General features: G+C 41.7%; 1 protein-coding gene and 1 long non-coding RNA gene across 3 annotated transcripts in view; one reads left to right on the top strand and one right to left on the bottom strand.

Annotated features, from left to right (window-relative positions):
• LOC144301775 (uncharacterized) overlaps positions 1-17,395 on the top strand; it is a 109,403-nt gene extending 92,008 nt beyond the window's left edge. The window contains exons 5-6 of the long non-coding RNA XR_013368627.1: positions 7,227-7,366; positions 17,283-17,395. This is a non-coding gene — a long non-coding RNA (uncharacterized LOC144301775). The remainder of the gene's footprint in view (positions 1-7,226; positions 7,367-17,282) is intronic.
• RBM47 (RNA binding motif protein 47) overlaps positions 1-26,369 on the bottom strand; it is a 151,067-nt gene that overhangs the window by 99,198 nt on the left and 25,500 nt on the right. The window lies entirely within an intron of this gene.

The following is a 26,369-nucleotide window of genomic DNA, read 5'->3' as shown; positions in this document are numbered from 1 at the left end:
AGGCATGGCTATTTTCTAGGCCAAAGCTTATCAAAGTTTTTATGTGCACAATACAGTGCTCCTTACAACATAGTGGATAATAAACACACAAACATATAACTTGCCCATGAAACACCTCCTTTCTACTTATGACTACCCCTTAGAAACTAAAACTGGTTTCACAGATATATTTTTTCCATATGGAATAATATTGGCTGTTCAATATTACTGCTCAGAAGCAATATTATTCTTAGATAAGGAGACATCAATGAAGAATTCACTGCAAGGGGTGAGAATCATATTGGGTGCATGTGAAGGTCCAAATGCCATATTCCAAAGAAGGTGAAGTTCAATGATAAGACAGCATTAAGTAGGCAGTTTAAAATTATGCAGAGTGAACAGGTCCATATGTTGTATTAGATTGGCATTCATTAGCCCTTCCTTTTGTAAAAAAAAAAAAAAAAAGAAAGATTTATTTATTTACTATTTGAGAGAGAGAGAGACCACACAAGCAGTAGGGAGGGGCAGAGGAAGAGGGAGAGAAAATTCTTAAGACTCTTAGTTGAGTACAAAGCCCCGTGTGAGGCTTGATCTTGAGAACCTGAGACCATGACCCAAGCCCAAATCATGAGTCCAACGCTCAACCGAGCCCCTCCTTAGTCCTTCCTAAAATCAAAAATATATTTTAATGTGGTTGCTGACCTCTGACCTCACCATCGAATGAGGCTGACTCAGAATAAATCCTTTTGCTTCATAAACAGCATTTAAACAATGAACACTGATGATCTGTGCAGTTTTCCTTTTCTTTCTTTTTTTCTGAAGACTGAATGGCTATAACAGTTATAATATGCTCTCTAAATTTTGTGGCTTGCTGTAATTATCCAGTAGGATCTCCAGAGGCCAAATTCTTAGAATCATGCCATCTTAAACCAGTGAAATACCTTAGATATCTACTAGTTGATCTAGATAAGAAAACTGAGATTTAGGCAGGTGACTTGCCCAAGGTCACAAGGCCAGTCAGTGTTCAGCAGGACCCAGAACTGAGGCCTCTCCCAAGTGATGCATGATGGTATTCAGTGGTGTCCAGCAGTAAGAAACTGGGTGGATGCACCAACATGTTCACCTTCCCCCTGGTCAACTCTTTGAACCTGCCTAATCCAGAGAGGTAACAAAAGCTCCTCTCAGTATGGCTTTGGTATCAAGGTTCCTTCTTTTATTTCCTTTTTTAAAAAAGTTTATTACATCTTTATTTTAATTCCAGTATAAAAAAAGAAGAAGAATTCCAGTATAGTTAGCATACAGTGTTATATTAGTTTCACATGTACAAATTCAACACTTCCATACATCACCCGGTGCTCATCATAAGTCCCTTCCTTAATGCCCATCACCTATTTCACCCACCCATCCCTAACTCCCCTTGGGTGACTATCAGTTTGTTCTCTAGAATTTAAAGTCTGTTTCTATGGGCCACAGCAAGACCATAGTTCCCACACAGCAGGTAGGCATCACCATTTGACTTAGCCACTGGACGGAGAGGAAATCAAGTGTGTGTACCATGATGCCTGGCCCTAAAATATTACCAGACACTCTCCTCTAGGCTCCTTCCTCTTCTGGCTGACCGAGATAGCAATCCCCAAGCAACTCTGGACCTTGTGTGTTGGAAAAGGCAAAGCCACTCTCAGTCTGGATCTCTGAGTCCATGGAAGTTAGCCACCCTGCCAATCTGCACATCACCAGGATTGCCAGAAATAGATTTCTATTGAATAAGCTACCAATATTTTGGGGTCCATATGTTACTCCTACTTAGGTTATCCTAACTAATACACAGGGTATCTCTGAGGATTGGCAAAAGTAAAAACTTTAAAAGACTTTAAAGTTGGAGAAATAAGAGGCACAGGTAACATTTCTAGGGGTTTATCATCAACCACAAAACAATAGGAAGGAATCAACAACATTTGGGCAGAGTGATATATCATACTTAATCTCCTTCCAGAATATTAGAAAAATTCCTATCTTGCTTTTTAGAAAAGTTCATTTGTAAGTTGCTTTTTGAAACACAGAATACCTTCTCCAAAGAAAGAATGTTAGGAATGAAAACTCAACCAAAAAAAAATCTTTTTTACCCAAGTACAATAGAAAGGATTCTAAAAATAACGCCAGGCTTGTGGGCCTCTGAGGCCTGAGGATCCTCAGCAGGCAAAGGAGGCAGAAGAGCTTCTAAGCAAGGGGCCCAGAGGCTGAATGCCTAGAAGGAGGGCCCTGGCATGAGCGGCTTGGGTAGTGGGAGTGAAGACTGGACTGGAAACACTTCCTCTAGTAACCTCAGTCTTGGTAAACATAAAATCTATTTGTCCACAGATGCAACATTCCTCATTCTGTACTTTGTCAAAGGAGGCAGTGAATTCAGCTAAGCCTCCACAGCATTTCTGATTTGATACCAAATGGCAGTTTCATTAATGAGCTGTTATTTTCTCATTCATCCTGAGCTGCCCCAGTGATGTTAAGCAGTACTCAGCATGATACTTGATACTACACGGTGGCGGTGGCGTGGTTCAGAGCAGGAGTACCTCAAGGGCATGGATGCATCTACCAGCCAGCTTGGTGCTGGAGAACGGCCCTTGATGCCCCTGCTAGAGTGGGCATGAACCTTTTACTTACTGGCTTATGGGCAGGTCCAGGGAGGCCGGGGGGCATGGGGGGGGGGCAGGTGGGGAGGGGAGTGAGGAAGGAAGAAGTTCACATGGGAGGCTTGGGAGAAGCTATCCACCAAGAGGTACAGAGAGATTTCAGTATTTTAACAACCAACATGGCTCTACCAGTGCATACAATTATTTATCAGCCCTAGTGAAGACAGCAAGCTCTAGAAACAGACTTGGACTCAAATAGTAATTCTGGTACAATCCAATGGTGTGAATGTGGGTAACTTACTACTTATACTCTGAGCCTTAGCTTTCTCAGCTGCAAAATGGGGGCGAGAACATGGACATGAGGGCACCCGATGCAATGCCTGAGGTTTGGTAGGTGCTAATTTCCCTAAGTCCCCATCCCGGCTCACATTGTCTGCAGGGCAAGCCCCCTTCACAGGGTTCAGATAAAGGAAAAGTAGAAGATAAATGATACAGATGTAGAATGAAAAGGACACGACTGAAGGAGAGACAAAAGGGAAAAAGGGCAAACAGGAACCTGGAAAGGTTGCTACGGATTCAAAAGCCCTACCACCAGTGGTAGGGATGGCCTGCCGAAATGAGACCTTCGGACTCACTGGGGGCTCATTTTCAGAATGTTACCTACCAGACGCTCTTGCTCTGCATTATGGTAGAAACTGGACTATGGAGCCTGTTCTGAGGCCAATATCATTAGGAGTCTTTGGCTGCCTTGGTTCAAATCCTAGCTGCCATTACTAGCTGTATGTAAATCATTCAACCTCTCTGTAACTCAGTTTCATCATTTGTACAATGGAGATAATTATAGTATCTATCTTCTGACTAGTAAGGATAAACTGAGTCAACAGAGGTAAAGTGCAAATAACAGCAAAAACAAAAACCAAACCAAACAAACAAACAAAAAAACCCCAAAACCCCGCAGAGGTAAAGCACTAAGAATGGAGCCTATGCAGTGGGACCATATATCTTGGTCATTCTATTATTCATTGGTGGCACCATGAAAAGAGACCAAAAGCTCTGCCATTTCCACTTCAGTAATTGAACCTGGGAAAATCTATCTGTACAATGTTGCAATAGAGCTAACATTTAGTGAGCACTTGATATGTTGTTGTCTATACTGTAAGCTTTCTCATTTAATGATCACAAATATTTCGATGAAGATTCAATTTCTTTAATGAAATTCTTTGCATTTCCCAGAGAAAACTATGGCTTTGAAAGGTTAAGTATCTAGCCCAAGTTCATAAAGAGGCCCAGCTACAACTTCACTCCAGTTCAGTCAGACACCAGATCCTGCTGTCTTAAATACTGTGTTCTATTGTCTCTGACTCCAAGACTTTGTAAAAGCATAGTGAGCATGCTTGTTGGATAACACACACAATTGTGAACAACACAGAAAAAACATCTGAAGAAAGGATTGCAATCCAGTGTCTGACAAAACCAAAGAAATGCAGGCTAGCCTAAGAGAATTAAGATAAAGGTCAAAGTTTTTGGTTGTTCAACATGACTCAGTACAGGAGACAAGATGAGAAAGGTACAAAAACAAAACCTAATGCTAGAGGATCAAGAGGCCACAAGTCTAATATCACAGTATCATTTATTAAGTTATCATGCTGTATAAATGAAGCCATCTAAAATGATTATTTATATATTAAACCATACCTATTACTGACTTCTCTTATGATCTCAAAGAATAGTTCTTAAGTCCATGAATAAAATACCCAAGAATGCCAACATTTTTTAAAGTGTTATCTCTACCATATTCTTTGATGAGAATATGTAACACTGTAAGATGCCATTTTGAATCAATGCATAAATTAGCACGTTCTGCTTTCGTAAAATAATGAACCACTGCGACTTTGAGAGAGAGCACACGCACGCACGCATGCACATGCAAGCAGGGGGGAAGGGCGAAGAGAGAATCTTAAGCAGACGCCATACTCACTGAGGAAGGAACCCAACTCAGGTCTTGATCTCACAACCCTGAGATCACAACCTGAGCCGAAATCAAGATTAGGATGCTTAACCAACTGAGCCACCCACGTGCCACCAATGCAGTGTTTTTTAAGGAGGAGAGGCTTGGAACTAAGTTGATAAAAGCTGATCTTAAGTACATAACCAGGACAATCCTGACAGAAAGGTAAATGGTACTATGAGATATTAAAATATAATATAAAGCCTTAATAAATAGTATGATCTAAGAGGAGCATAACTAAATGCTAGACTTCAAATTATTTCACAACAACAGTTTCAAATATAAGATCCAGCATCCAACCAAAGAGAAACAGGTGCATCATGACAACATGAGTGACATCATGTAGAAATACAGAAAACAAAACTAAACTCAGAAGGACTCCAGATACGGGAATTATTAGACAGAATGTAAACGAGGAATCTTATTCCAATGGTGACTGAAATTATTCAATAAATATTGCTGGGACATCTAGAAAAAACAAAGTTGGATCTCTACCTCCTATCCCATACCAGGATAAATTTCAAATGGATCAAATATATAAATGTGAAAAAATAAACCACAAAAATTCTACAAGAAAATATGGGAAAATTCTTTCATAACCTTGAAGTAAGGATGATCTTTCTATTATGACTCATAAACCAAAAGCCATAATGAAAGACTGTTAAATTCAACTACATACAAACATTTTTTAAGCTACAAACAAAATCAAAAGATAAAGAAAAATATCCATAATTCACACCACAAAGAGCTCGTTTTGGTAATATATAAAATGCTTGTACAAATCAATGAAAAAAATGATCAATAAAGCAATAGAAAAATGGGCAGAAGAGATGATCAGATAGTTGGTAGAGTACAAATAATCTATAAAATTATGCAAATTAAAAGTACACTGAAATATTTCTCATCTATCAGATTGGCAAAAATCCAAAAGTTTGATAGTAACATATTAACATAATATATTGGAAGGCTGTAGGGAAACTGGTACTCTCATACATATCCAATAGGAGTATATCTTGGTACAACCCCCATGGAGGAAATTCATCTATATTACATATCTATTAATTAGTACTATATTATACATTCATTATATCTATTATAATTACTATTGCATATACTTGCTAATCTGGCAACTCTACTTCAGGGAATTTAACCTACAGATATATTTTATGCTTATGAAGTGACATGTGTACATGATAACTTATTACAGCATCATTTTTAATAGTGAAAGACTGGAAAACAGCTAAATATTCATCAACAGGGGATTAAATAAATTAGGGTAAATCCATACAATGGACTACTATGTGGCTTTTTAAAAAATCAGGGGCACCTGGGTTGCATACTTGCTGAAGTGTCTGACTCTTGGTTTCAGCTCAAGTCCATGATCTCAGGGTTGTGAGATCCAGCCCCGTGTCAGGCTCCACACGTAGCATGGAGTCTGCTTGAGATTCTCTCTCCCTCTCCCTCTGTCCTTCCCACTCACACACACTCTCTCTCTCTCTCAAATAAACATTTAAAAAAAAAAAAAAAGTGGAAGCCCTCAATGTACTGAGATTGAGAGATCTCCAAAATGTATTGCCAAGTGAAGAAAAACACTTCAAAACAATTCACCTAAGAGTCTACTTTCTGTGGAAAAAGGAAGAGGAGAGTAGAAGCCATAAATGTACCTACTTACACAGAATAAATTCCTGAAGGACAGATAAGAGACTAAGAACAGCAGACATCCATACCTAATTTATTTAAATAAAACCATAATGAAGAAGTTCTGTCTTCATCATTATGCATTCTTTGTCAATTTAATTCCCCTGTGAAACTCTTTGTTTATGCATTTAAAAGTACAATATATTAAAATTCACCACAAAATTGCAGAAGTGTTTTCTTTCCCTAGTGAAAACTGAATAGGAGAAAAGTTAACCTGATAAACACATATTATATGCATTTTTTAAAGATGCCTAATTCCAAAAACATCATCTGCATTATCTCTGGGTTGTGGGTTTACCAATGATTTTTCTTTTCGCCTTTGTGTTCTTCCCCTCTAGTGGCCCATGTTAGTTTTAAAATTAGACTAACTTTTGTTCTAAGAAAATAAATATTATAAAGAGGAATTGTCTTCAGAAAGTAAGAAAAGGAAGAAACTTTGCCTTTGAGGGTAAGTAAAAAACTGGAACAGTTCACTAATAAAGATAATCGAAATTTCCATTTCTGCAAAACTTTATGAATAGTATTAAGCATCTTTGGTTTAAATATTCATTTTTTAAAGGCCAAAAGGTGGATCTGATGACCTCTCCTTACAAAGGTGTTATAGCAACTGTAGAGCATTGTTCAGAATATTTTTTCATTAAGGGTTAGCAGGAAAGGGACTGACTGAACAGGTGAAGAATCGAGGCTGTACAAACCATCTACAGTCCCACAGCCTCTCTGCAGATGTTTTGAGTTCTTAGACTTTTAAGATTTAAAATCTTCTCCAAGAAGGTAAAGAGCTCCTTTTGAAGTTTTTACACAGATTATAATTTCATCATTTCAGAAGCTGCCTAAGCAAAGCTAGCACCATGAGAGCAAACAAGCTTTCCAGTAAGAGGATCGAATTTAATTATGGTGTTCTTTGTTTTTTTAAGAAACCTTGAAGACTTTTATGTGCTTGATTCCACTGAACCTCAGAAGACAAATCAAGAAGCCCAGAAAGAATTCCCAGAGATTCTAAAAAAACTCAATGAAATGACTTCTTCAGACTGTTAAACGAACTTCTGTTCCGTAGGTATGTTTTAGAATTTCACAAACTTAGGAATCACACATGATCGTGGAGGATAGGAGGAGAGAAGAGTGGGGAGCTATCAGAATATTAGGAGGGGCAAAGCTGGAGGGAAAGAACAAAAAACTAAGAGTTTACAAAGATGATGGGGTGGTCACTTTCTCAATACGTGGTAGGATATTGGAGCAGTGGTTCTCAGCTAGAGCCATTGTGCCCCCACCCACACCCCAGAAGTTATTTGGCAATGCCTGAAGACATTTTTGTTGGCAGGTGCTAGTACATCTGGTAGGTAGAGGCCAGGGATGCTGCTAAGCATCCTACAATGCACAGGACAACATCCCGCAACAATCCAAAATATCGACTGTGCCAAGGGTTGAGAAACCCAACCTGAGGCAGGCTATTGGCCCCACAGAAACACTCAAACACTATCGTTCACAAAGGGAATATTATCACCGTGGCTACCTACAAGGAAGTATCACCCGAGGAGCTATCTACAAAGAAGTCTCACCAAGTTATCTGGCTTTGAGTTATAGCTTTGTCCTTAATCCCCCTCGGGCCACTGTGATCCAGGCCTACTATGTGCCAAGGGTACCAACCCCTGTGGGTTTGCCCGGGACTGTCCTATTCTATTGATCAAGAGCATGGTGCCATTTGGTCATCTGTAATTTCTCTCTCTTAAAGAGAGAAATCTGGTTTCTTCATGGTTTTCTCACATGTAACAAGTTCCATGGCCTGGCTCCAGGAAGGAAAGGGTTTGACCTCTCAGATACTCTCTGGGCCTAGTGGTTGCCTCTTGGCAAACAGGGGAGAAGCTTCTTGGGGCCTCTATTTGTCAATAGTTCACCTCATTCTAGCCCCACCCAGGTCAGTGGTCCATGTTCTCCTTTGGACAGCATCCTTAGGGAAACACTCTTACCCTGGAGGCCCACATAGCTTGCTAAGAGGCAGGGTATGCAATCAGCATCGGTGGGGCCACCTTTCCTAAACTCCTCCTGGGGTAGAACACCAGGCAATGGAAGACATTCCTTTCTCCTTATCTTTCCTAGATTATACTCTCATCAGCCTATTATAAATGTGAAACATTTTTACTACTATCCTCTGATCTATCCTCTTTGATCCATGGACATAATACATATGAAAGCATTTCACAAACTGTAAAATGCAAAATAAATGTAACATATTAACATCCTAATGAGAAATCATTTGTGTTTGAGGTTAGCAATCGCCATGTTGTTTCTCTTTTTTGCAATGGCCAGTACTGTGCTACATCCACACACTGTGCATGTGTGACCTTACATAATATTCACAATCCTAGCAAGTATTATTATGATGATGCCCATTTTACAGATGAAAAAACTGATGGAGGCTGATATTAAATAACTTTCCCAGGGTCACAGTGAGAGCAGTTTCAGGCAGGCTGACTGCAATGTTCATGCTGGATGGTACCTGTCACTCAAGCCACTCCAGGAGCTGGTAGGGAGTTGCTCAGATAAAGGGCTTCCCCCCTCCCACAATGAATCATTAACTTTCAGCCCACTCCATGCATTTGGTGGCCTGAAGGTCACATGCTGGAGCAGAAACCCTGAGTGAGTCACTCATGAACACATGACTGCGTTCTTAGTTCCTTCTGGGTTTGCTTCCTGAAATAGCCTTCCTCGAGTGCTGAGCCAACAAATGGATTGGGACCAGTTTCAGTTCTGGGAAAAAGGCTAAATTCCATCTAGCCAATCACTGAGTCCACACTCCAGCCCTCCACACACTGGTGACCTCAGTCTCACACTGGCCACGGGGACTTCCTCAAACTGGGAAATGCCTGCTCACCAGGGTCCTTGGCCAACAGCAGGTTTGCAGACAGCCTCAAAAAGATCACAGAGTTAATACTGACATGAAGATAGTTCTGGAAACAGCTCGTGTGTCCATCCAAATAGATGCAGACAGTATAATAGACACTAGGGTCAGATTCCTTGGAAAAATAAAGATGTTCCCTTCAGCCATTTATTTTCTCCTCCTACATCCCTTTTTTTTTTTTTTTTAAAGTCCTGTGTTCCTTTCCCTGGTCCTCTCAATGGTGTCTCACACTTTCAAAACAAGATGTCTGGGATAACCTGATAGTTACAAAGAGACAGGAATGCAGCCAAACAAGAAACCAAAAGCCCCAAATCTCTGTTCTTATCAGGGACACTTTCAAACTCTGGTGTTTTCTCCTACTTCTGCAGAAATCTTATGATTAGACAGATGCAGCCCCACGGTGTTATTCCCCGGTAAAGAAACCCACAAACACACACTGATTTTCTCCGTGGCACCCAGCAAACAGTTGAATAAATAAATGGTCTCCCTCTGATTCCATCTTCTACCTTTATCCATTTTCAGTTTTCTTAGCTTGATCTTTCTACGTCCTTACCTAGTGTCAGAGCCTACTTAAATTTCATTGTTCTTATAACTGAAAGCTTATCTTTGTGAGCCTTTTCTATAAGGTTCTCTTCCACCTTACGTTCATTAATTAATCTCCTCCTCTGAAGCATTTTTCCCTGGGGAGCCTTCCCCAGCCATATTCTCCAGTGGTCTTGGAGTTACTATGTTGGGAAAGTGGACTTTAGGGTAATTACTGACCGGCAGAAATACAAAGCGTTTTCTCTCACACCGACCATTACTATACAGAAAATCTTATGCAAAATCAATATATTTTCCTTGAAACCAGACTTTTAGAGTACCAGCAAACCCTGTCTAAACTCTAACACACCAAATACCATGGGCCTCTCTCTACCAAGAAACCTTTCTTTCTCCAACTAAACTTAATTTAGTTAGCAAAATCAAATAATCAAATAACTCCATCTCATGGATATTTTCTGAATTTGTTTACTTCCACTTAACAAAAAAAACCCTTAGAATCCAGGGGACTTAAAAATTAAAAAAAAAAAAAAAAAAAAAAAAGAATCCAGGTGACTTATCTGTGTGCCTGAATCCTGTTTCCTTCCCCATCCTCCTCCTCCCAGTTTCTAATACATTCTGTTAGTTGTGAAATGACAACATGAAATGAGTTGAGGTTCCTCATTTGGAACCTAAACCCTATGTCCTCTTCCTGGTTTCGAGGTTCCAGGAATTCCTCAGAACACTACAGGATAACTAACCTTCTGGATCCCAAATGAGGAACCTCAGACTCGTGGAAGCCTGTGGAAACCTTAGGACCATAAGCACAGGGACAGGTGATCTCCAAGAGAAGGGGCTTGAAATCGTGGTTGCAGCATCCCCAGGGAGTCATCGACTGGAGGCTGCATTCACTGGCGTTCCCTGCTGGTATCAGCTGCCTTCAGCTTGCCTCTTCCACATCTTTCTCTCATCCGGCTCTGTCGTGGCTTCCTTCCCACCGCATGGCCAAGCAGAATGATTCATGACCACCCTCAGTCATGTCCTCCTTTGACCAGCTCTGTCGTCCCACCCTGACTCCGCAACAGGCTTTACATGGCAATCCCAGCAGTCATCTGAGGGCATCTCCACATGCAGCAAGAACCCCCCCCCAGTCTTTGCCTTTCTGAATCTCCCTTCCTCGCTGATGACTTTAGATCCAACTCAACGATAAAACTGCATTAATTATACCAATGACATGAGATTGTTGGATGTTATGTCAAGTCGTTCAGTGCCTGGTATGCAGTAGGCGCTCAATCAAGGTAGGAGCTATTATTTTTTGTTACATTTTGGGACCCATGGTCTATACCATGAGATCTCAACAAATGGTAAAGAATGTTAGAACTTCACTCTTTATCTTTTTAACACAAATAACTTTTTTTCTTTTTTTCTCCTAAAATATATTAGTCGGCAGGAAAACACGGCATCACTATCCCTTTAGTGATATTATCAGCCCAGAGTAGAGTAAGCTGAGATAAAGAAAGGGCTCTGGAAGATTCATCGACTGTCTCCTTCCCTATGGAGAATTTTTTCTGACTTGGGAAGCAAATGGAGTCTTAGGACTCTGGCCATAAATGATGCACTAAAACAGGCAAACCAACACACGAAAATGACCATCTGGCATTCTTGCGCACCAGGCACGGGGGTACTATGGAAATGCTGCCATGGAGGATTAAGCTGTTGCTTGTCATTCCTAAGATTTGCCCAAAATATTCTGGTTTCGGATCATGCTCACTTAGCGAGTTTTCACCTATCATTCCATTACACTCAGAGCTCACACATACTGAGGAATCGCCCCCTATCAAATCACTCCAGGTTCCTTAGAGGTGTTATAAGCAGGCCAGCCTGGGTGGCTCAGTGGTTTAGTGCCACCTTCGGCCCAGGGCCTGATCCTGGAGACCTGGGATCGAGTCCCATGTCGGGCTCCCTGCATGGAGCCTGCTTCTCCCTCTGCCTGTGTCTCTGCCTCTCTCTCTCATGAATTAATAAATAAAATATTTTTTAAAAAAATAAAGGTGTTATAAGCATGTTCCCTGTCTTCCCATACCTTTCTCTCACGGGCATCACATGTAAGTATAAAAAATAATTAAATAATGGTACAAAATAATGGTACAAAATAGTACAAAATTAACTAATGGTACAAAATTAAATAATGGTACAAAATAATGGTACAAAACAGATCATTCAAATAGTTTGAATCAGGGACAAAGGAAAATGGCATGGACATCATGCGATTTTCTGATCTTGCCACTGTACATGTCCTCAGCACCCCCTTCCACTACCACTTTGTCCCTGGATGCTGACCCATGTGGCCTAGGCTCCCTTTGCCTCGGCAACCCCACTGAACTAAGCCAATAGAGGCACAGGCATAAGACCGAGAGGCTGGGGGTAGAACAAGGTCAGAGTATTTATCCCCTAAATTCTCTCCCTTGTGGGTGATGAAAGGGTGGCCACAGCCTGATCCAGGCTCCTGACAGGGCCTCTTCATTTAACTATTTTCTCTAGGCTCTTGGCAGTACTTCACAATCTCTTGTTGGTTTCCCTAAACCCTGATAATCCCTTTATTAATTTCTCCTCAATTATCCTGTTGAGTGTCCATCTGTTTCCCATTGGGCATCTGACTGGGGTAGCCGCCTCCCCTTCCTCCCACCAAAGATAAAGTCACTCTAGAAACTGGAGTTTGTTGCAAAACAACTTAGCTGATGTGGGGAGGGGGAGGGAACACCTTAAATCAGGGATGTTTAACCAAGATTTCAAGCTCTTAGATCAAATATGTAATAAATGCCTGCTACCTGGAAGCTCTCTGCCAGGTGTTGGGGACATGTGGGAACCAAGAACTTACACACTTTTGGGGAAAGATGACCACACGTAAGCCATCAAATGAGATCATTTCAGGCAGCGGAAGTGCTATGAAATCAAAAGAGCAGGGCACTGGGTGGAGACCAACAGGGATGAGTACATGGAGGCCACCCCAAGATACCAGCACTGACAACTGGATAAAGAAAAGGAGATAGAAAAGGAGGGAGCCTAGTGAAGACCTGAGGGAAGAACATTCTAGGCACAGACAAGGGCAAACATCCTGTAGCAGGAACAAGTACATTTGTTTGTGTGTTTTGTGTGTAACTCCAAGAACAGGAGCCTATAAGCTGGAATCTGGTGAGGGAGGCAGAGGTGTGGCAGCCGAGGCTGGGGAAGTGGCCAGGGTCCTGTGGCAGAGCAGTGAGGGATGCCATGGGAGAGTGTTAAGCTTTGCAGAGGGACACTTGGGAAGATGAAGAATTAGGAAACATCACACAGGGGTGGTTCGTTTGTGTTTTGGAGGAAGACTCTCCCTTGGTTGGTACAATCTGCTTGTGAGAGGATGGGGGACGGGGTGTATAGTGAGATTAAGTTGTCCCTTGTCAGAAGAGAGCCCATAACCCCAACAGAATGTGATTGATTAATTGATTGATTGATTGATTGATTTGTAGGCTCCACAACTAACATGGGGCTTGAACTAATGAACCTGAGATCAAGAGTCACACACTCTACTGACTGAGCCAGTTGGGCACACCCCCACCCCAACCCCGACAAAAAGTACTTCAAAACATAACCCTGAAAGCATTCTGAGCATGTGTGTGGGTGGACAGGGCTGGTGGTGGCATCAGGGACAACAGTCCCTCAAGAGGGTAAAGCACAAGAGGAAGCAATGGCCACTATACCCGAGCCATCCGCCAGCCTCACTCTCCGTCTCCAGCCCGCAGAGCACTGTCCTCACCACAGCCCACACAGACCTCACTCTTTATCCCCTAGGCCTGCTTCCCTTCCCCTGTGCCCACCTTAGCAAGTGGAGCTCCATCCCCCAAGTCACTGTGCAAGAATCCTGGCTGGTGTCTGACTCCTGCTCCCTCCCTGCCTTCACTCAGTCAATCACCAAGGCTTTAAGCCAGTTCCCCTCCTTGCTCCTCTCCTCCCTCCTGGACACCACCATCATCGTCCTCATTGTCATCGTTGTCATCTTGTTCTTTTTAAAGAAACTGACTAGTTACAATTTTAAAATTTAGATATAGTTGACATGTAACACTCTACTAGTTTAAGGTATACAGCATAATGATTTGATATTTGCATATATTGCGAAAGAATCACCACAAGAAGTCTGGCTAGCTTCCACCACCACTGCAGAGTCACCTTGACTTTCCAGATCTGGCCCCTTCCTCTCTGTCCCAAAGCCAACCTCTGGGTTCAGATTCCTCACTCATCTCAGACTCCGGCTGTAGCCTTACAGGATTCCACCTCTAATGCCAGTCCTCATTGCCAAAGTGATCTTGCCAAAACTGGGACTGGGTTGTATCACTTAATACCAACTAGTTAGCAAAGCATACCAAGTCCTCCAGGATCAGTTCTCCAGGCTGATGTGCTGGCTCAACTTCATCTTTCCATATGGTGACCCAGCTATTCCGTTCAAGCTACTGACATCTCCAGAACACGCTGTGTTCTGGCTGCAGGCTGTTCCCATGTGTCTATCCCAGGCCCTCTACCTGTCTCTTCTCCAACACAATGCTGACTCTCAATACCTGCTCGTTATCAGCCAATCACTTGTCACGTCAATCTTTTCTGATCATCACCCTTGTGGCATCTCATTCCTGCCCCTGCCCACACAGGACTCTGCCAAATTCCATTGCGACACCTGTGACACTTGTTACCCGGATCAATAAACTCTCTCTCTCTTGACTATTTAATAAGCTCTTGGAAGGCAGGAGCTTTGTCACTCATCTTAGTATTCCTAGTGCCTATCAGAGAACTTGGCACATAGTAAGTGCTCAATACATACTCATTAATAAAATCTTAGTAGAGATATGGAGTGTGCCAAGTACAGAACACAAAGTAAGAGAAGAGAAAGTTCAAGATCAAAGGCTGATTGCAGAGTGGGGCAAAGAACAAGAAAGGAGAAAAGAACAAAGTAAGGCCAAGGATAAGCTCAAGGAGAGCAAGTAATTTTCATAAGACACTACTTGCGAATGAATGGCAGCTCTGACACAGCCTTCCAGATCCAACAGCAAGATAGTAGGTAGGGTCTTTGAGGACAATGGTGGATACTTTACAAGGAATAATAATAACAACAATAAGGCAACTTCATAATCAATAACAATTAACAACAGAGCACTTCTCAGGTGCCAGGCACTTTACATGGGTTATAACTTTTAATCCTCATAACAACCCTATCACATAGGGACCACTATTGTCCCATTTTATTAATGAGGAAAACCAAGGCTAAGCACGTTTAAAACACTAGTTTTAGGGCAGCCCCTGTGGCCCAGCGGTTTAGCGCCACCTTCAGCTGGGGGTGTGATCCTGGGAACCCGGGATTGAGTCCTACATTGGGCTCCCTGCATGGAGCCTGCTTCTCCCTCTGCCTGTGTCTCTGCCCCCTCTCTCTCTCTGTCATGATAAATAAATAAAATCTTAAAAAAAAAAAAAAAAACACACACACACACACTAGTTTGAGGTCACACAACTAAACAATGCAGATCGAGAATTCAAGCCCAGGTATGCCTGACTCCAAAACCTGAGCTTTGAACCACAATTACTCTAGTGCTTATAGCATAAAATATTATTTAAATGCTTTGTAAAGCTACCTATAACTAGAGTGATTAAACCATACTGTTGAATGGCTCTCTTAACCAGCTGAGTTGTTTCAAACTTTAGATGAGATTTCCCCCAGGGTAAGTGGAATTAAATATGTGATGTAGTTTTGCAGTCAAAAAGTATCTAAGACCACTTGGGTTTGACAAGCTTAAAAAAACAAACAGAATTATTAAATATATTTTGTGATTTGCTATGGCACAGAATTTGTTGTTCATGTTTTTAACCAAGCTCATTGTGATGTTCTCACCAGGTAAACAGGTGAGAGAACTTTGTGGACCATGGCATGGAACCTTTTGTTCTAAACACAACAAACCAACAGTGCTGTCCGTATTAATATTATGCAAGACACTTACATGTTTTAAATTTTGTGGTAGCCAAATTTAAAAAGTACAAAAACCAGGCAATATTAATTTTAATATATTTTTTAACTCTATGTATCTGAAACATTATTATTTCAACATGTAATCAGTATAAAAAATTATTAAGGGGAGCCTGGCTGGCTCAGTGGGTGGAGCATGCAACTCTTGATCTTGGGGTTGTGAGTTCGAGCCCCAAGTTGGGTTAGAGATTACTTAAAAAATCTTTAAAATATAGGCTTACAATTATTAATTACTAAATGAGATATTTCACATTGATTTTTTTAAAAAAAAAAAGAGTTTATTTGAGAGAGAGCGAGAGAGGGGGAGAGAGAGAACGAACAGGAGGGAGAGTCAGAGGGAGAGGGAGAAGCAGACTCTCCACTGAGCAGGAAGCTGAATGCAGGGCTCGATCCCAGGACCCTGGGATCATGACCTGAGCTGAAGGCAGATACTTAACCAACTGAGCCACCCAGGAGCCCCTTCGTATTTATTTTTAACAAAGTCTTTAAAATTTGGCCATGTATTTTACATGTATAGCACATCTCAATTTGAATGCAAAATTATAAGAAATCATCTCTAGGACATAAAATTTATAGTTAAAAAAGTGGATTCACACATTCAAGTTGCTCCAAACATACATACAAGCCTCCCAGTAAAGTTGCATTCAACAAAAAAAATACTCTACACTGGAACACCGGGGTGGCTCAGTTGGCTAAGGCTAAGCGACTGACTCTTGGTTTTGGCTCAGGTCATGAGCTCATGGGTTGTGGGGGTCAAGCCCCACATCAGAGCTCACTGCTCAGGATGGGAATCTGCTTGGGATCCCTCCCTCTGCCTCTCCCCCCACATGCACATGCTCTCTCTCAAATAAATAAATAAATATATCTCTAAAAAAAATACACTGTTCCTGCTTTTAGATTTAAATTGAAAAATTCAGCTCAGTCACACTGACCACATTTCAGTAGCCACCAGGAACCAGTGGCTATTGTGTTGGACAGTACATCTATATAACTCATGGGGTTTGTTGGGGTTTTTTTTTGTTTTTTTTCCTACCTGCTCAAAAGGGAAAGGTCAGAAAGCTGACAGGAGGGCTAGCTACAAGGTGAAGTGATTATTCCCTACTTATGGGGTGAATACTTTTTCATTTACTACTTCCATTCAAGTCATGCAACATGTGTTTGAAAAATAAGGCAGAAAAATATCTGTGAGGAACATTATTAATTCATTAGTTTGCTTTTCTAACAGGTTGTACTTGGGGTCATTAAATGAATATCTAGTCCATGTGACTGGACTACTTAAAGATTTTATCCCAACAAATCCTTGTTTGCAAAAATCAAGAAAACTAAGAGGATTAGGTATTTCCATGTTAGCTAAACTAGGAAAACAGAGTTGCTGCTGTTTATTTTAAAACTTTACTGTGCACAGGAAAAAAAATTGTATGGAATGAAATTCATGTGCCAAATAAAAAATGAAAAGGGGAAAATAGGATCAAGTTCCTTTGAGCCTAAAGTCCTTATGTATCCTTTTCATTTCAGAGCCCCAGAGCAAGCCTGAAATCACCAAGACCTGCGACTTTTATTGCAGAAGTAAAGAAGCAACTAAATTACCCCATATATATACCTAATTGTTTCATTAGGCTGTAATAAACTGACCTTTAAAGGTCTTGTGTAAAGAAAAAGTGCACACATTACACAACAGCCTATTATTTCCTTGCCTCATACTGGCCATCTTGGTTAACCGGGGTAATCACATTGGTGGTGCTTCTGGGGCAAAACTCGTCTTAGCATCCGTGCTTCCCAACGAAATCAAAGCAAACGCAGGCATCTTCAGAAGACTGAGGTGTCTCAGCACAGGATCAAGCAGGGTTTATTAACAATGCTCCTACTGTTACTAATGAGATTGGACAGATCATCCATCAACCACCACACAAAAAACATAGCTCTTTAGGGCAGACACAGAGGCTGTTTTTATGCACTGCTGATGCCCAGCACCAAATATAATAGCTGGCATATAGTAAGCACTCTAGAAATATTCGCTGAATGAATGAATGAATGAATGAATGAATGAATACACCCCAGGGGGTGAAAGTGGAATAAGCATTCTTCGGTAGCCTAGAAGGTGGTAAGCAGGATGGCAAACTTTCTCTCTTCCCACATGACTCATGTCCCTAGCCCCACCCACCCACCCAAACTCCTTCCCTAAAGTACACCTGATGTATCAAATCCACCCAATTCTAAACGGGTTCACTGAGTGCCCAACACTGGGCTAAATGCCCACAGGACAGAAAAAAACAAGAGAAGAGATGGTACACATCGTAAAGAATTAACATGTTAGGGAGATGCCCTAAATGCCTGTCCTCCACCTCCCACTCCTCTGTAGAACATGTTAAATGTGGACACAACCATGTTGTAATCTGCCAGCTATGTCCTGTTGAGGTTTGGGGTAAAGAACCTTGATGAGGGGCACCTGGATGGCTTCAGTGGTTGAACGTCTGCCTTTGGCTCAGTCATGATCCCTGGGATGGAGTCCCACATCAGGCTCCCTATAGGGAGCCTGCTTCTCCCTCTGCCTAGGTCTCTGCCTCTCTCTGTATGTCTCTCATGAATAAATAAAATCTTAATAAACAAAACAAAACAAAAGAACCTTGTTGAGTGGTGGCAGTGGTGGGCACCTTCCCTAGAGAATGTGATTATTCCTAATGTTACACACTCTGCAACAGAAGAGGCTCCTCCAACCAGAAAAAGAATCCGGAAGATGAGACTTTGACCACCAGGAACAGAAACTGCCATTTGGAGTTTTCTCTTGCGTGGAGATTCAGACTTTGGAGGATGCTCCTGGGGAACCAGACTAACAGCAACCCCTATTTCTTGGAAATGAGAGGGAAGGAGACTGGGAGCAGAGGCCCAACTACCAGCAACAGTGGAAAAGCCTTATCTTATTAATCAGAATATCTAGCTGCATATAACTTTCTGCATTCATCCTACCTCCTTCAAGCATCCTACATCCAGTCTAGACTCAAACTTTAAAGTCAGAACAGTGCTCCTGAGAATAGCCAGGTGGAGGTAATATAATGGATGAGCCAAGAAGATGGTCCTTAGAAAGAAAAGTCAGAGCTAGGAGGATCCAGCCACTCCTCTTCACTAGTGACACTGCCCATTGTCAGCTTGGAAGATCTGAGTTCCCTTCTCAGGGTGCTTTGTGGGTTTCCTTACAGAAGACCGTGCATACACCCTAGCTACTGAAACATACAGGATGATGGAGGCGATGCTTTCAGAACAGCTGTGCACAGGCAGTGAACAACTATTTTAGGTAAAAGTGTGATCTTAGGCCTATCACAGGACTACCTTGGACATCAGTGTCCTCTTTCATAAAATGAGGGGTCTGGACTGAATAGGACCAAAGGGAAAATTCCTACTCTGACATAAGCTACCATCCTAAATATGAAAAATGTGATATTACACCAAGTGCTTGAAGAGCTGAGAATGGAGGACTCTACCTACACTGGGGCAGGGGCGGGGGTGACACTGAGAGAAGACCAGGGACCCTGACCCCTCACTCTTCCCCATGGTTCCTAGTGTTCACTCACCAATAGACATGTATTAAGACCATGTGCCAGGCACTAGTTTGAGGGGTGAGGGGGGTATGGGGAGAGATACCAAACCTATGAAGACAAAACATGTGGATTCGCCCTTTCCTTCCACTTCTATGAATTCTCCAACTGACTTCACTAAATAAAATACTGGAGGGGCTGGGTGGCACACTTTCCTTAAACCTTCAGAGCCTTGGCTTCTAGGTCTATAGTATGGGCATAATGACCCCCTTCAAAGGTCATTGTGAGGATTCTCTGAGATGCCCAGGGCAGGGAGTTAGGAGGGAAGTTCCCCTGATTAGGACTGCTAAGTAAATTAGAGAAGTAAACAGTAGTGCCTGAAACAAATGCTGGTTACTGATATTTTCACTGTTCTCATTTCAGGGAAGTGAAAACATGGCAATTATGGTTCCAAAGAATTACAGTGACCTGCCCAGGTTCAAGCTAATGAAGCCAGGACCTAAAATTGAGCCCTCTACCAAACAGCACCCTAAGTGCCACTACTGTCTATGTTTTTCTTACTTGTCTGGAACTTGCCAGAATCTGTGTTTGGTCTGGCCAGTTTGTGGGGCCCAGCTGTGTCAGCTGGAAAGGGGTCACCAGCCCTATGGCTGCTCTTCTGAGTTCCCACTTCCTTGAGGTGCGGGAAGCTCTTCCAGACCTAGATCTAAGGACCTGCAACTCAAAGGACAAGTGATGCGCAGCACAACGATGTCCTGGAGTGGAAGCAAAAATTTGGACCTCAGATAAACAATCATTTTCCTTTGCTAAATATGGCAACCATAGGTCAAGAGGAAGCTCAAGACTGCCAGCAAGGTGAGTGCTGTAGGCTTTGTAGGGGAACATTCCAGCTTCCCAGAGGCTTGGTCATTTAAAATTCAATGCTTCTCCGCCAAGGTAATTATTTCTGGGGTGGTTTCCCTTTAGGATTTGAAGTGTCACAAGCAATGATTCAATGAGAATAATGACAACACCTGGAAGGTTCTTACATGTGTCAAATGCAAATTGAAATTCTCCATAAGAAGGACCAACTAACCGAGAAATGTTAGGGTAGGAGACAAAGGCAGGACACACTCCCTTAAAAACACTAAAGCACTGAAAACCTAAGCGATTTTGTTCCTGAAATTCACTGACTGGGATGAGGGCCTAGAAGCTTCTTAGGTGTGACAGTAGCCAGACCGTGATCAAAAAGACAAAATAATTTTTGTTCCCACTATGTCTGTTCTCTTGGCTGCTAGTCAGAGACAGCTGCCTCCCTTGGTCTTAATGCAGTGATGAGCTGCTTACAGGTATAAATTACTGTGCTACAATTAAGATTCCAAAGAAAGATCCTGTATTCACTGGCACAAAGGAGTAGATTGCATCATTAATTTATTAAAAAAAAAAAAAAAGAGTGGGCGGGGCAGAAACCAGGGCTTCCAGGTGACAAAAAAGCAGTAATGAAGTGCTATAATCTCAATCTCACCATCCCTCCTTCCTTTTTCTCTCTCTCTCATTGGCAATGGAAGAGAGACATTGTCAAAGTCCAACAATGTCACACTCCAACAGCAGTTGGGTTGGAATTCTGGCTGATGTGCTTGGTGTTGTGTTCCCTTCCAATCCCTTTTTGGTGTGCCATCAAAAATTCCAACATTTGATTTGTGGTTGCTTAGGTCCAAGGAAGGGGGACAGAGGGGCAACAGCCAAAGGGTTTCCTTTTGAGATGATGCAAAGGTTCTAAATTAATTGTGATAAATGACTGTTTAATGTTAAATAACTGTTTTGTCTAAATGTTGTAGAACTAACGGTGGTGATGGTTGCATGTACCTGCGGATATACTAAAATCCAATGAAATGCACACTTCAAATGTGTGAATGGTATGGAATATCTCAATAAACGGGTTTTAAAATTTTGGTATTAGGGAAATGAGGAACACTTGGTAAAATAGAGGACATAATCCCAGGTGCTTGCAGGACCAAGAAAGGCAGTTGGGGAGGGGGGGGCAACCACTTGCATCTCTTTTCAAATGAATTTTGTTTTTTGATAGAGACTGAGCCCATCTTTCACATTCTTCTAACTCAATTATCAGAAGAAGACAGCAACTCAAACGTCCTGACCGTTGGCCTCACTGAGTCAGGGCTATGGCAAACTAGAGAGGACTTTCCCAAGTACAAGCCTGCATCCAACTCCAGCTGGCAGTTGCCAGGTAGATACAGCTCAGGTACTGACAAAGCTTTGTTTTTGTTTTTTGTAACAAGACAAACATTCAGGGGCGCCTGGCGGGCTCAGTCGGTAGAGCCTGCAACTCCTGATCTCAGGGTTGTGAATTTGAGCCTCACATTGGGTATAGAGATTAGAAATTTTTTTAAATCTAAAGAAAAAAAGACAAATATTCAAGTGTATGTGTGAGAGAGACTAAGAAAGAGGGAGGGAGAGAGAAGCAGGGGAATCTTTTAAATTTAAATGTGGACAATGGATTCAAGTTTTAAAGATCACTGACAAATAAAACAAACAGGGGTGCCTGGCTGGCTCAGTCAATACAGCATGAAACTCTTGATCTCAGGGTTGTGAGTTCAAGCCCCACACTGGGCATGGCGCCTACTCAATTAAAAAAAAAAATCAAGTTTTAAAGATTGAACAGGACAACAGTGCACGTAAAATCAAACACATCTTGAAGGCCTCATTTTGCCTAAGAACTGCCCATCTGCACCCTTTCATCTAGGGTCACTAAGCAGTCTTAGTAGAGGTCCCTCTTTTCCTGGACAAGGGCCCTAATTTCCAGACTGAAGACACACTGTCTCACTTGGTGATTATCATTTAGCTTAGTCATGATTACCTTAAAAAAGCAACAGCCCAAAGGGTAAAAACAACTCAAATGGTCATCAATGTATGCGTGATAAACAAAATGTGGTATAGTCATATAATGGAATATTATTCAGTCTTAAAAGACAATGAAATACTGCTACATGTTATAACATGGATGGACCTCAAATACATCATGCTACCTGAAAAAAGACACAAAAGACCACACATTGTATATTCCATTTATATGATATATACAGACAAGGTTAAATCCAGAGAGGCAGAAGGCAGATTAGTGGTTGCCAGGGGCAAAAGGAAGATAGAATGGGGGTGAGTTCTTCAATGGATATGGGGTTTCCTTTGAGGTGATGAAAATGTTTTGGAACTAGATAGAAGTAACGGTTACATAACACTGTGAATGTACGAAATGCCACTGAATTGTACACTTTAAAAGTTAATTTTACGCTACATGAATATCACCTCAATTTAAAAAAGAAAAAAAAAAGGCAATAGCATCTGGGTAAGAAAATCAAAGAGTGGCAGATGTGTGAGGCAACTTCACAATTATCTTGGCGGGTGATGGGTTTTACCTGTGACACCAGAAGGGCTCCCCAGTGGAGGGACATTGGAGGGAGTTCTCTAGGTAGGAGACACATTGCATTGGAAGACATATGGCAGAAAGAGCATACAATGTTCACAGATTGGCAGGAATTTGGTGTGAGGTAAATGTGTATAGAAACTGAATCTCTAAAAATTTATATATATACATTTTTTTTTTTTTTTGGATGCCTAGGAGAGATTCACTATGGTAATCCCAGAGAGAATCACTTCTAAAAATATGTTTTACAACTCAGGAAAAATGTGTATTCATTAACCAAGGGGTGCTACGCTTGTTGTTAATAATGTCTCCTCACAAGGCGCTTGGGTGGCTCAGTCAGTTAAGTGCTTGCCTTCAGCTCAGGTCATAATCCCAGAGTCCTGGAATCAAGCCCCACCAGTCCCTGCTTCTTCCTCTACCACTCCCCCTGCTTGTGCAAGCACGCTTTTTCTCTCTCTCTCTCAAATAAAAAATAGTGTCTCCTCACTTTTACCATTTCCCACTCAGACTTCAAACACAGAATCTTAGACCTTTGCTTTAAAAGTCCAATGTTCTCCACTACTACCAAATACTTCATTTCTTCAAACCCCCCCCCCCCCCTTTTCTTAGCTCTTCCTTGGACTGAGATTTCAGTAGTAGGGAGTCTGCAAAACTTAGCATCAACAGGAAATACAGGGGAGGCATCATTTCACAACCAACAGCTTATTTTCCTCTTACTTACACCAGCTCCATCACACTTTAAAGAAACTATACTATTAGATAATGTAAAGCTAGATTGTGTCCTTCAGGGTGCTTTCCTGACTTTTGGTTTACTAACCTCTCTATTCAATTTAACTTCAATGAAAACAATTTGGGACATATTTGAATATAAAAACACGAGGTAGGGACCCCTGGGTGGCTCAGCAGTTTAGTGCCTGCCTTCACCCTAGGGCATGATCCTAGGGGTCCAGTCGGGCATTGGGGGTCGAGTCCCGCATCGGGCTCCCTGCATGGAGCCTGCTTTTCCCTCTGCCTGTGTCTCTGCCTCTCTCTCTCTCTCTGTGTCTCTCATGAATGAATGAATGAATGAATGAATAAATAAATAAATAATAAATAAAAATCTTTTTTTAAAAAATGAGGTAATATTTTTTATAACTTTGTGAATTAACATTTTCTTATCAAACTTGGCACAAAAAAGAATCATCTCAATCAAATCACTTTACACCCATGGGGCTGGCTATTATTTAAAAAAACAAATTAACAGGAAATAACAAATATTGGTGAGGATGTGGTGAAACCAGAATGTGTGCACTGTTGGTGGGAATATGAATGGTGCAACTGCTATGGAAAAACAGTATGGCAGTTCCTCACAAACTTAAACATAGAATTACTATATAACCCAGCAATTCCAGTACTAGATATACACCCTAAAAGGACTAAAAGCAGGGACCCAATGGATATTTGCACACAAATATTCAGAGCAGTGTTATTCACCATAGCCAGAAGGTTCCTCAAGCCACGTGCTCATCCCCCAGTAAGGAGATAAAACGTGGCATATACATGCTATGGAGTATTACTTAGTCCTAAAAAGGAATGCAATTCTGACACATGCTACAACATGAATGTACCTTGAGGACACTATGCAAAGTGAAATAAGCCAGTCATAAAAAGACAAATACCATACAACTCCATTTTTATGAGGTATCTACACTAGTCAAATTCAGAGACCAAGTAAAATGGCGACTGCCAGGCACTGGAGGAAAGAGAATGGGGAGTGATGGTTTAATGAGTTTCAGTTTGGGAAAATGAAAAAAAGTTCCAGAGATGGATAGTTAAAATGATAAATTTTACCACAATAACAAGTTTTTAAAAATCATCTTTCATTTCAGGTGTGGTCCAAATGCAGATCCCCAGGCTCAACTCAGAGTGACTAGGAAGCAGGACTCAGGCTGCACATACTCGAAGAATCCCTGTCCCTTATGTCAATATATGGACATGCAGGTGTGCATGTGAGTTGGGGGGAGGGGCAGAGAAAGAGGGAGAGAGAGAACATCAAGCAGACTCCTCACTGAGTGCAGAGCCTGACATGGGGCTGGATCCCAGGACCCTGAGATCATGACCTGAGCCAAAAGCAGGAGTCAGATGCTTAATTCACTGAGCCACCCAGGGGTCCTCTCATGTCAATATTGAAATGGCATTCTGAATTTTAGTTTGGTTTACTAACCTCTCTATTCAATTTAACTTCAATGAAAAATATTTGGGACACCCTTTCATTATAATAACATTAAATAATCTTTCTATCCAATGACCCATCTTCATAAATGGAAGCCTAAATAATACCTGAGTACAGGAAAGAGACCCATGGAAGGCCACTTCAGATGTGCCTGAAACCCTGATAAATGTATATCCCTACTGATCCAAGGGAATACTTTAGAAAATCATTTTTCCTCTCCTCCCCTCCTCTGCCCACTTCAAATATGAAAGTTTCCACTCTGGCCTCTTTTCTCAGCCAGAACTGTGGCTGAGCAAGGAACAGAAGAGACAGTATATTCTGCTATAGTCAGAGATATTTCTCCTGATTTGAGAGTGATAATGGAGAGATGAGGGCCATTGCGCAACGCTTCTTAGATTGGCTCTTTTGGAGATGTTTTGTAAAACATGTTCCGGTATCTTTCACATTTTTTGTACCGAGATAGCAAATCTGCATGGAGTGACATTGGACCGAGATAGGAAAAGTCAAGGCCTTGTGGGGCGGCAGTCTTCCAGAGCTGAAGACAGAGCTGAGACTCAAAAGTCATAATTGTACAAGTACACATATTACTGGAAGGGGTGTATCAACTGTCATTGCTACTAAACTCCTCTCCTTGGCATTCAAGGCCTTGCCTTGCCAGACCTTAATACTCCCCTCCATTCTCATCTCTCTATGACCCTTCATATATGGGCAAACTGAACTCTTTTCTGTCCTCTATTTTTCCACCTGATATCTCTGTCTCAGCACCTCATGCTGTCCCAGTGGCCTAGAATGTTTTTGCTCTAAATTCCATTGATTCAAATCCTTGTCTCTCCCTGCTACCTCCTTCGAGAAGCGCTTCAAATTGTCCCAAAAAGGAAATCACCTCTCCTGTCTTTCCCTTCCAGTACCTTTTCTGTACCTCTCTGATAGCCTTTATGACACTCTAGTTTTTTTACCCTGTAGTATTTTCCATTTTCTGTCATTCCCTTTTTATTTTGCCAACTCACTTAAAAGCACCCTGAGATTAAAGTATCATTATTCTTTGTATTCCACCTTTATTTCTTTTAAAATTTTATTTATTGATTCATGAGAGACACAGAGAGAGAGAGGCAGAGACACAGGCAGAGGGAGAACCAGGCTCCCTGCAGGGAGCCGGATGTGGGACTCGATCCTGGATTCTAGGATCACACCCTGAGCCAAAGGCAGACACTCAATCATTGAGCCACCCAGGTGTCCCTGTATTCCACCTTTATTGACAGTCACCACGGATGGCCATTTCCTTTTCCTTTGCTAAGAAAACTACAAGGTCTCTTAGCTAACAGACGGACTGCCTGACTTCAAAGCCCAGAAACTCACCACTACACTATCGAGCATTATTCAGCTATTACTGGAAGAGAAAATTATCAGTTGGGACAATTATCTGCATAATTCTGGCTTTGGAA

Source organism: Canis aureus, chromosome 2 (assembly GCF_053574225.1).
Source record: "Canis aureus isolate CA01 chromosome 2, VMU_Caureus_v.1.0, whole genome shotgun sequence".
In the NCBI taxonomy this organism is placed as follows: Eukaryota; Metazoa; Chordata; class Mammalia; order Carnivora; family Canidae; genus Canis; species Canis aureus.
The sequence above is the reverse complement of the archived record's forward strand: the minus strand, read 5'-3'. Positions and strand labels throughout refer to the sequence as shown.